The 13888-nt window shown below is 43.0% G+C and overlaps 1 protein-coding gene and 1 pseudogene across 2 annotated transcripts in view; one reads left to right on the forward strand and one right to left on the reverse strand.

The window, feature by feature from the left end:
• Nucleotides 1-5991: 5991 nt before the first annotated feature.
• LOC128570726 (polypeptide N-acetylgalactosaminyltransferase 1-like) lies at nt 5992-7809 on the reverse strand (annotated as a pseudogene).
• Nucleotides 7810-11031: 3222 nt separating this feature from the next.
• LYRM9 (LYR motif containing 9) overlaps nt 11032-13888 on the forward strand; it is a 44478-nt gene continuing 41621 nt past the window's right edge. Inside the window, exon 1 of one of the 2 annotated variants that reach the window (XM_053570118.1) lies at nt 11032-11089. The gene's annotated coding sequence lies outside the window, so the exon portion shown is untranslated. Of the gene's footprint in view, nt 11090-11803; nt 12234-13888 lie in introns of those variants that run through there. The other variant, XM_053570119.1, reaches the window with a different exon arrangement.

A 13888-nucleotide genomic window follows, 5' to 3' on the forward strand; every position in this document is an offset into this window, starting at 1 on the left:
CATTTTTATAGGAGAAGAAAAGAAAGGATAAGGAGGGGTAAGTAGAAATCACTGCTGCACCAGGGTTTCATCACAGGCCTACTGGTTTTTAAACATCTCTTTTTAGAGACAGAGTCTCACTTTATCGCCCTTGGTAGAGTGCGGTGGTGTCATAGCTCACAGCAAATGCCAACTCTTGGGCTTAGGCTCCAGAGTAGCTGGGACTACAGGTACCTGCCACAACACCCATCTATTTTTGTTTGCAGTTTGGCCAGGGCTGGGTTTGAACCTGCCATCCTCGGTATATGGGGCTGGCGCCCTACCCACTGAACCACAGGTGCCGCCAAGGCCCACTGGTTTTTACTCAGTATGTACTTCCTGGTTGACACTCAGGATTTCAGTTTTCACCTATATGTTAATGACTTCTGTCTGTCTCTCTTGAGCCTGGATAGCTTCTCGAATTTCAGATTCATATATCCAACTGTTTACTGGACACCAGGATATTATTAGGCACTTCAAGCTTAATACAAATCAAACTGACATCTTTCAGGTATAGACCATCCCAGAATTTTCTGTAGATAGGAATTATGATACAGTCATGGTGAAGAGAGCTAATGTGTTAGAATTGGCCAGATTTAGGTTGAAACCTGGTTCTGCTTTTCATTGGCTATGAGATTTTAGGTGACTTGCTTTATTAGTTTGCTAGGGCTGTTGTAAACAAATTCCATATTCTCAGTGGCTTAAACAATAGAAATCTATTGTGTTATAGTTCTAGAGGCTAGAATTCCAACATTAAGGCGTTGGCAGGGGTGGTTCTATCTGAGAGCTGTAAGGAAGAATCTGTTCCATGCCTCTCCCCCAGCTTCTGGTGATTTGCTGGTAATCATTGGCACTTCTTGGCTGCCATCATCTTCCCTACGTGCATACGTCTCTTAACGTCCCCTTTTTATAAGGACATTAGTCATATTGGATGAAGGCCTGTCCATATGACATCATTTTAACTTGGTTACTTCTGTAAAGGTCCCATCTTTATTTTAAGTACTCGGGTTAGGTCTTAAAGGTACGGATCACTGGGGGACATGATTCAACCCTTAACAATTAGTTACCCTATCCTTTGAGGGTAATAAGACAACAAGTAATATGAATTCTGCCAATAAAACCCACATTGCAGAGTTGTTGTAAAATATGGTAAGTGAATCTTAGGGGCACAAAGTTAGTATTTAATAAATGCTAGTTTACTTCTACCTGACTATTGATGTCACTGCAATTTGGAGTCTCCTGGAGAAAAAAAAAGTTTCAAGGATAGCCCCCCACCGGGAGATGAAACTATGGTAAACATTTGTTGTTTCTTTGGCCACTCAGCTCCTGAACCCCTTTCCTGTATTAGGGTATTATCTACCTAATGAGTTTTGAAGGAAGTCGAGCCTGTTACCTTCCTCTGGAAGCTAAAAATATCAGACCCCCGGTTGTCTCAGCTTAGTTCCATGATGATTTGGGCACTCTCTGTGTAGCCTTCAAGCCTGGTTTTCCAGCTGCCCATCCCCAGTGATTCTGTGTGCTACTAATATCTCTGAGTAACTCCATCTTCTTCTCAATTCACTTGGAGTTGGTTTCTGATGCAACGAAGAACACTCACTGATATGAAGTGCAAAAGATGAAATTGTTCTGTTTTGTTTTGTTTTTTGAGACAGAGTCTCACTCTGTCACCCTGGGTACAGCGCTGTGGCATCATAGCTCACAGCAACCTCAAACTCTTGGGCATGAGCCTCTTGCCTCAGCCTCCCAAGTAGCTGGGACTATAGGTATGCACCACTACATCCGGCCAGTTTTTCTATCTTTAGTAGATGTGCTCTCACTCAGGCTGGTCTCAAAGTCCTAACTTCAAGCAATCCACCTATCTCAGCCTCCCCCAGTGCTAGGATTATAGGCACAAGCCATCGCACCCGGCCCAAAGGATGAAATCTTAGGCACCAAAGATTGCTCCATTGTGGGTAAAGTCTAAATAGGACATCTGCATGTTCAGCTGAGACGCTATCTTCTGCTCAGATGATAGAACTACAGGAAATCAGTTCAACTGACCACTTGCAATCGGAAACACAGAAACATGATTAACAAAGATATGGAGTTCTCAATCACCCTTACCAAAGTGACAAGAGGGAGGGATTGCTGGTTGGTCTAGCAGAGCTGGTCAAGGAAGGATTCTGGAATGCTTCTTTTACCAAGTGTCTAAACACAGCCTGGAGTGAAGTGCTGAGTCCTTCTCCCTTGCTCTGAAGTTTGTTGAGTAAGAGTGAGGAGCAGGTACAGGTGAACAGGGTGGCAATGAAAGAAACACTCACTTTCCTGCCGGGAAGGAAGAGACTGTTCCTCCTTGGGAGGTGCTTCGAAGAAAAATTCTAGCATTTGGACAGATTTCTCAGGTTATAAAACATCATATTCTTCTCTGTTTCTTGAGTCTTTATAATTAATACTGTTATTTCTTCAAACCTTTAACGATTCCACAAAGACTCACATAAAGTTCAGGGAAGAATTTTAAAAGTAGATGTGAATGGCAGAAACCAAGAATCTGTGTGAGCTTGAAACCTTATGTCTCTAGAGAGGTCTGATGGGGAGACACACATCTAGAATTTCAGAGCTTTGTTGGACCTTCTGAGTCATATACTCAAGTCTTTTTATTTTATAGATAAATACATTATCATTATTATTATTTTTGAGACAGAGTCTCAAGTTGTCACCATAGGTAGAGTGCAGTGGCATCACAGTTCACAGCAACCTCAAACTCTTGGGCTTACGCAATTCTCTTGCCTCAGCCTCCCAAGTAGCTGGGACTACAGGTGCCCACCACAATGCCTGACTATTTTTTGTTGTTGTTGTTGTTGCAGTTGTCATTATTTGGCAGGACCAGGCCAGGTTCGAACCAGCCAGCCTGGGTGTATGTGGCCAGCCCCCTACCCACTGAGCTACGGGTGCCACCCCAGATAAATAAATTAAAGCTCAGAAAAATTAATAGCCCAAGATACGAGGGCCCACTTAGCATCTGCCCCTCACTCCTGACTGACATTCTTCATTATATCACTCTGCCTCAAAACCAACCAATCAATAAAACTGTCCGACCAGCAGAAAACGCACTGGAGAGAGCAAATGCCCTCTGTGCTGCCAGATTTTTCATACTAGGAAATGGCAGGTGTCAGTGCATTTGAGGTTCCACAAGTGAGTCTTGTCCTAAAACATCCCCATCCAGGCTTGGTATGTTTCCTGACACGTAGGGACATTTCTCATTCAGGGCTGTTTGCAAAGATATAAATAAAGGGCCAGGCACAGTGGCTCACACCTGTAATTCTAGCACTCTGGGAGGCCTAGGCGGTGGATTGCTTGAGGTCAGGAGTTTGAGACCAGCCTGAGCAAGAGTGAGATACCCCCCTCCCCCATCTCTACTAAAAATAGGAAAACTGGTGGTGCCCATAGCTCAGTGGGTGGGGCGCCGGCCACATACACCAAGGCTGGCAGGTTCTAACTTGGCCCGGGGCCAGCCAAAACAATGACAACAACAACAACAACAACAACAAAAATAGCCGGGTGTTGTGGCAGGCACCTGTAGTCCCAGCTACTTGGAAGGCTGAGGCAAGAGAATCACTTAAGCCCAAGAGTTTGAGGTTGCTGTGAGCTGTGACACAATGGCACTCTACCCAGGATGATAGCTTGAGACTCTGTCTCAAAAATAAAAAAAAAAAAATTGAAAAACTGAGGCAAGAGGTTCACTTGAGTTTGAGGTGGCTGTGAGCTATCATGATGCCATGGCATTCTACCCAGGGCTCCAGAGTGAGATTCTGTCTCAAGAAGGAAAAAAAAATAGACCTAAATAAAGGCTATTAACAAACAAACGAAACCCCAAAGTTTCACTAATGTAAGCATCAGAAATAAATTGTCTAAGTATTATGTACTGTCTAGCTAGCGTAATAAAGGTATAGACCTCAGAACTCTCTGCTCTGTAAACTAGAGTCCTCCAGTCTCTGCAGCCTAGGGGTAAAATATACAGTCCTCTTACCAAGTGGTAGTGTTCTTGCTCTGCTGATACCCACCCCATTATGGGGATCCCTGGCAGTGGTGTTAATAGGTGGTTCTTTAGTCTGGTTCTCTTGTCCTGCACCCCCATCCCCATCCCCATATTCCTGCTCTAAGACTCTAGCTTGTCACCCTGTGTTTATTGCTGATAGCCACCATCATCTATGCTGGGGCTGTCAGGGTCCAACACTGAGGGCCGTTCTATCTGTACCAACAGTATTGCTTCCAGCAGCAGCCAGACTCAATTTTTTGAGTCATCTCTGCTTGTGGTTGAAGCTTCTAGAACCCAGGCTGGGGTAGCTTAGGCAGTAGCTTTCATTGGCTTCCTTCTTAAAAGCCATTGCTGCTACCTTGACCCTGAACTCACTTGATCCCTATCCAAAGGGTTAAGACCTGGGTAACCAGCTGAAGGGCAGTGTTGGAGGCAAACATTTTATGATGCTCACATTATCCCTTGACCTCTGTGTCTTTGAACCAAACTGGATTGCCTTAACTCTCTAGAATGATTCCACACTGACTAGCTGAAGGAATTTCAGCAAGCAGTTTAACCATTCTAGGTCATATTTTCTCATCTGTAAATTGGGAATAATACTTGCCTCATTGGGTCGTTTGGAAAATTAAATGATATCAAGTATTCCATGTGCCAGGCATGGAGAAGTAGTCAATGAACTTAAGTTATTCCTGGAAAACTTCTCAGCCCCTAACCAAGTTTCTTTTCTTTTTTTTTAATTTTCAGTCAAATTTAATTTTTAAAAAAGCAACAGATCAACTTTACAATTCAAGAATCTAACCTAAATATGCACTTGACAATGAAGCACATCTGAGTATGGAGTGGAAAAGGTCTTCCAAAAAACCATCAAATATATTATCTCCAAATACCCAAATAATAAATCACTTCTGTAAGCCATTTGTTAAGTGGAATCATAAAGAACTGAAGATTTATTGCTGTGAAAACAAATCTGTAGTACAGTAGTATGAATCTTGGGTATTAAGCACAATCAGCTGGATCAAGTTAAGAGGTTGAAAATCTGGTAAGAAATTTGTGCCCACATGTGAGAGAAGCTCTATAAGCCAGTTGACTCAAGAGCAACCGAATACCTAACTTGTTCAGTTGAGCCCAGACATGATGTCAAATCTCCATTTTTTAAAAGGCAATTAAAAATTACAATTCTGACAGCCCACAAACCAAATTAAAAAAGTTGTAGAAAGAAAGTAAAACTATGTTCAAAGAGCCTTTTTTTTTTTCAGCTCAATTTCATCACCCCAAGGAAAATAAAAACATCCATGGCGATCACAGATGAAAATAAAATGAATGTCATTGGAGTCAGTTATATTTCCCCACTGAAGTATAAAATCTATGTAGAAATTTGATACTGTACTATAACAAATTATACTTCTCATAGTTCTGTTTTAATTTCCTTGAAACCCTGCTTAATGTAGTTTTTATTGTTATAAAAATGTTTTCATGATTCGGAATCTGGTTCCAGTTCTTTTCACTTATTTTTATATCAATATTTAATATACTGGCTACTAATTCTAATCAGGAAAAAAATATTGGAAATCTCTTTATTATGACAGTACATTTAGTAGAAATTACGGACGTGCAAGCAAACTGTAAAAGATGCAACTCCGGAAAGTACATTTTGTTGATTGTTTCATTGCTAAATATCCTTTGCCGTGATTCTTTATGAAAGACTCTTCGATCTTGTAAACATCAGTGTGCACAGTCTCACTACTATGCAGTTTACGTCCATGGACAGGAAGGCTGGTTCCCAGCTAGGGAAAAGCTAAAATAGTCTAAGTTTTAATGGCTGATAAACCTCACGTCCTTAAGAATGTGGCAGAAATGTATTCTGAGGTAGCCCAGTCAATCCTTATTTTATTATTATTATTATTATTATTTTGTAAATTTGATCTTAGAATATTTCTGGAAATATTCTGGGTGACTTTTCAAAGAAGCCACTGCTGGGACCGGCTTCCATTGGAGTCTCTAATGCTGGGCACCTGGCAGTCCTCTTCTGTGTCTTCATCCAGGCACTAATTACTGTTCACATGCTACAGGGTTAATTACCCTGGGTCAAACTCCCAAAGTTGGTTGCCTCTTAGGTGGTGGCATTGGAGCATTATGACTGGGCCATTAAGTTTGGAAACATCCAAGTGAAGGTCATCTGTTCTAATTTCTTTGTCGGCAGCAGAAGAGAAAACCTGATTACCTCCCATATCATGACAGTTAAAAATTGCAACTTTTTCATTCTCTTTTCTAGCCATGTCATCTAGACATTGATTTGTTTCCACATGTTGTATCTCTCCCAATGAGAAATAGTGACGTGGAATTTGAGAATCAGGATAAATATTCTCTAGGTACCAAGAGAAAGGTCTGCATTGTACTTCTGTCCTTGACCAAGTCTTGATGAGATATCTCCATAATCTACCTTCGTAACACCTGGAGAAATCATATAGAAAAAAATTCTTGGATTCATCCATCCACACTTCTGCAAGTCGTCTGTTATTTTTACTGATAATCTGCCCTGTGCCTCCTGGAAACGTGTAAGGTGTAGCTTTCTGAAACACATGTGAGCAGGTAATGATTTCCAAAGTTCCTCCACACTGGCGAGATCCTAAAGGAAATTTCTAGGTTTTCTCCTTCCCAAATATCCCTTCCAGCATCGTATGTTCCAATTTCCTGAAAGTAATCTCTGTCTATAGAGAAAAGGCCTCCTGCTATCATGAATGTTCTGACAGGAAGAGTTCGATGATCTTTCCTTCTGTCCATTTCTCTTTGGGGAACAGGATACCAGTGAAAATTGACCTTCCAGCTGACTCTAGCATAGGTCATGTCAGAACCTGCCATGTACTCAAAAGTATCATCACTGCTCACATCCGTAACAGGACATACCACAGTTTTCCTGCCATGTTTGATCCTGGCTAAGAGAGGCTCCAGCCACCCCACTGCGCACTCACAGTGAGCGTCCAGAAAGATTATCACTTGGCCTTTAGACACGGCAGCTCCTTTTTTTTTTTTCCCAATAGCTTAAAAATGCTTTATTCCATAAGTGTCAAGATACACTGGCAGCTCCTTTTAATCTAGCTCTGATCAACCCAGACCGTTGTTCCATTCGAATTATATGAACTGGTATTTTCAGTTTTTTCACATAACTCTCTAGAGGCCTTTTCAAAAAGTCTCTTTCGCCGGCATCATCTACTAGAGCAATTTCTTCTATCGCATGTCTTAGAGAGCGATGAATGACGCTATGGACAGTTCACAGTTGTGTGCTCCAAACCTCATTGTGGAAATCAATCACTGCACTTGTGGTAGGAAGATTATCTGGATCCACCTTTGTTTTACATCCTTCTAACATCTGGCAAAGATCTGTTGAGAGCCATCATCTCACTCGCCATTAAATTGAACTGATTGGTATGTATTTATTTATTTATTTTGCTATTTGGCCGGGGCTGGGTTCGAACCCACCACCCTTGGTATATGGGGCTGGCACCCTACCCACTGAGCCACAGGTGCTGCCCGAACTGATTGGTTTTAAACGTCTCTTTCCTCTTTTCTTGATCCTTTTTAGGGATGAAGACTGGCTTCCCCATGTCTCCAGGACCTTCATGAGGCTTTTGCACTGGCTCTAGAACTTCCCCAGCAGGAAGTCCCCTCTCCTTTTTCTCATCACATTTGTTGCGTTCTCTGAAGTAAAGCAGCAGCAAGGAATCCCAGAGTACCCAAATCAAGGAGGTGGCTAAGATCACCTTGCAATGTGCAAATTTTCTCAAGGCACTTTCAGTCAAATGCAAAATTTTAAAATACATACATGTAAATATGCAAAGATCATGAAAATTATTCCAATCCAGTTTCATCAGAAATCACATTCATACCCCTTGTTCCCCGCGTAGAGCAGGCACTGCTCTCGGGCCGTGGTCCACAGCACCACCTACTCAGCCACTCCCTAACCAACTTTCTAAACACATCTGACTCCTAGAATTATTTTTTTATTTTTCCATTTTTGTTTCCACCTATTGAGGACTTTCTGTGCACCAGGGACAGAGCTGACTACTTGGCATTCATTATCTCATTTATTTCCCACTACGGCTCTATTAAGCCTCTAGCTTTTCTATTTTGTATAGATGGGTTCTCACTCTTGCTCAGGCTGGTCTCCAACTCCTGAGCTCTACCTTAATAGAGATGTAGTGGGAAATAAACGAGATAATGAGGCTTTCTACTGAAAGCCTTGTTCTAGGGGTGAGTAAGTTGAAACCCATAGCTTGCCCAAGGACATTCCTCTCATGAGTGGTAGATCAGAGTTTGAGCCCAGAACAAATAAACTCCAAGAATTGTGACCTTAACTGTATATTGTCACTCCAGGGTGAAAATAGCTTAGTCTCAAATGAGTCTTTTGCTGCAATATTTTGTTTTGAGTGTGTGTGTGTGTGCCTTTTGACGACTATTATGAAGAAAATTCCGGATGTCCTATTAGGTTAACCAGGAAATTCCCAAAGCTGGTGTGTTTTGCTTGTTTGTTCAGATAGGCTGGGACAAGGGTGCCTCTCTCATTTACTAATTTAAGCTGACAAAGGCATGTTGCCCTGGGCAGAAAGGGTGTTCTCTTTCCTTTGTCATTCACAAAACTGGCTCTGGTACTCTGCTTCCATGGCAAGGGTAGAAGGAAAGAGATGGGCACTTCATCCCCCCCTTATTCAAAAATTTAAAAAAAAATTATATGGACAGAATATTGTTTTTGTTTATTACATTGTCATGCTTTACTTTGGTTTTGTTGTTGCTGTTGTTTGAGATAGGGTCTTGCTTTGTCACCCAGGCTAGAGTGCAGTAGTGTCATCCTAGCTCACTGCAACCTTGAACTCCTAGGATCAAGCGATTGTCCTGCCTCAGCCCCCCGTTAGCAGGGACTATAGATGTGCACCACTACACCAGGCTAATTTTTCTATTTTTTGGTAGAGATGGGGGTCTCAATATAATATATATTTTTTGAGACAGAGTCTCACTTTGTACCCTTGGGTAGAGTGCCATGGCATCATACCTCCCAGCAACCTCAAACTCCTAGGTTCAAGAGATCCTCTTGCCTCAGCTTCTCAAGTAGTTGAGACTACAGGTGGCTGCCACAACACCCAGCTGATTTTTCTATTTTAGTAGAGATAGGGTCTCACTCTTGCTCAGGCTGGTCTCAGACTCCTGAGCTCAAGCAATCCACTGCCTCGGCCTCCCAGAATGCTAGGATTATAGGTGTGAGCCACCATGCTTTGGCCTCTGTTTTTTTAATATTTGATAACTTTTTTGATACACTTTCACACACAGAAAAGTTGCAAGAATAGTTGCTTGCTAAAATGTCCACAACATCTCTAACATTAGGTATACAGTAAGAACTGAACTGATTCTGAAAGAAAAGCCCACTGTCCCCTTCAGTCTAATGTCCTCTTTCTCTTCTTTTTTTCCTCACTTTTTTTTCTTTTTTTGAGACAGAGTCTGAAGCTATCGCCCTGGGTAGAGTGCCATGGTATCACAGCTCACAGCAACCTCAAACTCTTGGGTGGAAGCTATTCTCTTGCCTCAGCCTCCCAAGTAGCTGGGACTACAGGTGCTTGACACAACCTGGATATTTTATTTATTTATTTATTTCAGTTGTCACTGTTGTTTTAGCAGGCCCAGGCCGGGTTCGAACCCGACAGCTTCAGTGTATGTGGCCAGCGCCCTACCCATTGAACTGCAGGCACCACCCATTTTTTCCCACTTTTTAATTGAAATGTAATTTACACACAGCTCATGTTTATACAAATCTTAAGTGTACAGCTTTAAAAAATTGACTCATGTATATGCCCATGTAACAATGATACAAGATACAGAATATTTCCAGCTTTTTAGATGGGTTCCTTGTGCTCCTTCTCAGTTAATTCTCTTTCCACAAAGGCAACCATTATTTTGACATCTATCACCATAGATTGGTTTTGTCTGTTCTTGAACTTCATATAACAAAATTATTCAGTAGGTACTCTTTCGTGTTTGGCTTCTTTCACTCAACATTGTTATCTGTGGGATTCAACATTCTTATCTGTTGCGTGTAGCAGTTGCTTGTTATTTTTCATTGCTGTGTAATATTCCATCTTGCCCCTCTCTTCCATTCTTCCTCAACCTCATTTGCAGATTCATTATTCTTCTGTGCCTGCCCCTTAAATGCTGGTGTCCTCAGGGTCTAGTACCGTGGGGAAATACATTTTCTCATTCTGCATTAGCGATCAAAAAACAAGACCTGTTTTCGTTGGCCCCCACGGTGTTTAAATAATGTTTAATACAAAAGTCTTTAGAGATGGGGAAGATTGTCTTCAATTCTACCTGCAGTAACCACAACATTATGGTTTTGATCTGGGTGACTTCACTCATCTAAATCGTTTTCTTGGTCCCTAAAATCATTTGAGTTTGTAGCACAGCAATGCCTGTGTGTTGCTGACTCTTTGAAGATTCAGAGCTTTCGTTTCCTCTCTTCTCTGATACTCTGGACCTGTAGTCTTAATGCTTTGCTGGACGTCTCCATTGGGACATCCCACAGCTTATCACATGTATCAAGCCCACGTGAATTCATTATCTTTCTTACCAGGTCTGCTCCTTTCTTGTACTGACTGTTGTGGTGAATGACGTCCCATTCCTGCAAGCTGTCAAGTTTGGCGTCAACTTGGACCCCAGGTTCTACATTTACTTGGTTAGCGAATACCACTGATTCGCTCTCCTAAATAATTCCCTAATCAGTCTCCTCTTTTCCACTGCTACTGCCATTATCTTAAATCAATTCCTCTTCTTCTCTTGCCCGGATCATCCCTCATTCCACAAATATTTATCAAGTGCCTGCCATGCACTGGGCAATGTTCTAGGCACTGGACTCCAAACAGGAGGCATAAAATTAACAAGCAAACAAAAAAAAATTAACAAGCAAACAAACCCATAGTGAGGCATGCTTTAGGTAGTCATCAATATTGAAGAATGACTGGAGGGTGAGGCAGGGCTGCCTAAAATCCGGTAGTCAGGGAAGACTTCTTAGAGGAGGTAAGTTTTGAGTTGTTACTTGAATAACACCAACAAGGAGCAAGCCACCCAGAGAGCTGGGTGCAAAGGTCAGATATTCAGGCAGGGGAAAAGCGGGTACATGAGACTGAAGGCAGGAAAGTGAGGGACAGTAAGATGACCCCTTGAGACTGGGGCAGAGGGAGTGAGGGGAGAGATAAAGCAGGGCCAAATTTTATAAATCACACTGGGCCTTGCAGTCTCTAAGAAGGGTCTTGCCTTTTTATTTTATAGGGAATGGAAAGCCTTTTGGAAGGTTTGAGGAGGGGCGAGATCTGCTCTGATTGAGATTATCAAGGGCCACTCAGGTTGCCTGGTGAGGAATTGAGAGGAAGAAGTCAGGGAGATGGGCTGGGGGTGTCTTAGATTGTCATCAGAAGTACTACCGAGGTCAAACATTCAAGTGCAAACTGGAAACACCAGTAGAGATCGGTAGAAAAGAGGGACAGAAAAGGATAAGAAGCCAATAGAAGGGCAGCGCCTATGGCTCAAGGAGTAGGGCGCTGGTCCCATATGCCGGAGGTGGTGGGTTCAAACCCAGCCCCAGCAAAAAAAAAAAAAAAAAAGACTTATCTAAAACCAACTAAAATAAAAATCTTATTAAAAAAAAAAAAAGAAGAAGCCAATAGAAGATGCATTAGCAAGCGAGTTAACACTGTGGTCAGCTGAGCTTCATTGTCCTGGGGAACTGAGAAGGCCAGCATGGGACAGATTCACCTTGCCCTAGGGATGCAGGGAGTGGGATGTTTATACCAAGTCCTTCAGTCCTTAGCCTGGGCTGCTGCTGGTGTGGCTAGAGGGGGCATTGATCTTCCTGCTTCCTGCTGTGTGAAGAGAGCAGGGTCCCACCCTCTGGGAAAGCCCCTAGGCAGAAAGATGCCTGCAGTGGTGAGACCCAGAGAGAAGGTGAGCCCCGCACAGGACACTGCGGCCATGTGGGCACACGCACCCTGTACACGGGAGGCAGGTTGTATAGAAGCCTGTGCTTGCTGCTGCCAGAGCAGGGGGGGTTCAACAGGTAAACCGCAGGAAGGAGCCTGGGAGGGGGGGCCTTGTCATTGCCACAGCACTCACTGGAGAGGCCACCACTTGAGAATCCCTCGGGACGCCTGGAAATGACTAGAAGGTAGGTGGTCCAGGAGTGTCTTTGCAGGGGTCTCGTGGCTCTGAAGGAGTTGATAGGGATGAGATCCAGTAAAATGTGTTTACTATTTTAAATTACGATTCCCCTGCCCCGTTTTTCTCTCCATCCCTAGGCTTGGAAATGCAATTGCATTTTGAATCTGTTTCTCTCAATGACTGGCTTGTGTCTTGTGCTCAGATCACACCTTCCTGCCCAGTTTGCATTTCTGAACGCTGACTCCAATTTACCTGCCCAACTTCTGGCCTGAGCTCGGTCCTCTGGACTCAAAGTCCCGTCTCTGTCCCTGTGTACACCCATTTTCTCTATCATCTGACCCAGTCGTGACCTCCTGCCAGCACATTACACTGTCTGCCTCATCTTGCCAGCCTGGCAGAATTCCCAGAAAGGCTGCCCTTGGCTTGTCCTATTTTGTTTCTCTCCCTAATTTGATGCTGACATTGACAGATAAAGACAAGGGAGACAGCCAAACCCCAGGGTGTAACCAGTAGGTATCATTCAAACACCACCAAGTCCATCCTGAGGATGGATGAGGATCATGCCTGGATGAGATCTGAATCTCCCTACTTGGTATGGAAGCGGAAAATAGCTTTTGAAATTGCCGTGTAGAGAAGCCATTTGCCCAACCAGATGATTCCAATCTCTAGACCTGGGAAGGACAGAAAAACTTTGATGTCAGGAAGGAGCCAGGAGAGATAGATGAAGTGAAGCTCCAACAAGTTAAGATTTTTGAGCTTCACAGTTTTACCCTAGCGTGGCCCATGGCCTGTGTGAGAAGTTTCTTATTACAAGAGGGAAGTAGCACCTGGGACTGTCACCCTATGTGTTTACTGTCCCATCCCTGCGCCACTGGAATTGTCTTCACCAAATAAAAGGAGCAGTCACAGTTAACAATTCCTTGGCCTTTAATTTTGATTTTAAACCTCTTTGTAAACAGCACTCTATTTTACCAAATAATACATTTCCAGCATAGTCTTTTTTTTTCTGTTTCCCTGAGGCAGGGTCTCACTCTGTCACCCTGGCTACAGTGCAGTGGCATCATCACAGCTCACTGCAACGTAAAACTCCTGAGCTCAAGTGATCCTCCTGCCTCAGCCTCCTGAGTAGCTGGGACTACAGGGTGGGTGGGCACCACCACAGCCAGCTATTTTTTTCTACTTTTGGTAGAGATTAGGTCTCACTCTTGCTCAGCCTGGCCTTGAACTCTTGGTCTTAAGTGATCCTCCTGTTTTGGTTTCCCAAAGTCCAGCAGTCTTAAAAAGGAAAAAAATCACCTACTATGAGAGAGGATTTTAGCCAGCTGCAAATGGGTATGGGGACAGCTGTTTGAATGCCTTTAATAGCTATAGTGGAATTAGAATTTGTGTCTTGTGGACAGAGGGGGCATCTATGGACTCTTGGACTAGACCAAATCTGGCACCTCTGGCCTTGCCAGCTGCCGCCCTTGGCAGTGATGACCAGCCTTGTGAGAAGCACCCACAGTCTAAGAGGCTCCTTTTGTTCTCATCCGTTTTCTAACAAGCTTTTAGCTAAATGCAAATGTGATTCCAAACTTTTTGATTAGAATTTATATAGTCATACATTCCAGAAAAATTACAATTAATGACTAATTTTTATTTCTGACTCCTGCTTTCTTTGTT

The sequence above is a fragment of the Nycticebus coucang genome, chromosome 18 (assembly GCF_027406575.1).
Source record: "Nycticebus coucang isolate mNycCou1 chromosome 18, mNycCou1.pri, whole genome shotgun sequence".
Lineage (NCBI taxonomy): Eukaryota > Metazoa > Chordata > Mammalia > Primates > Lorisidae > Nycticebus > Nycticebus coucang.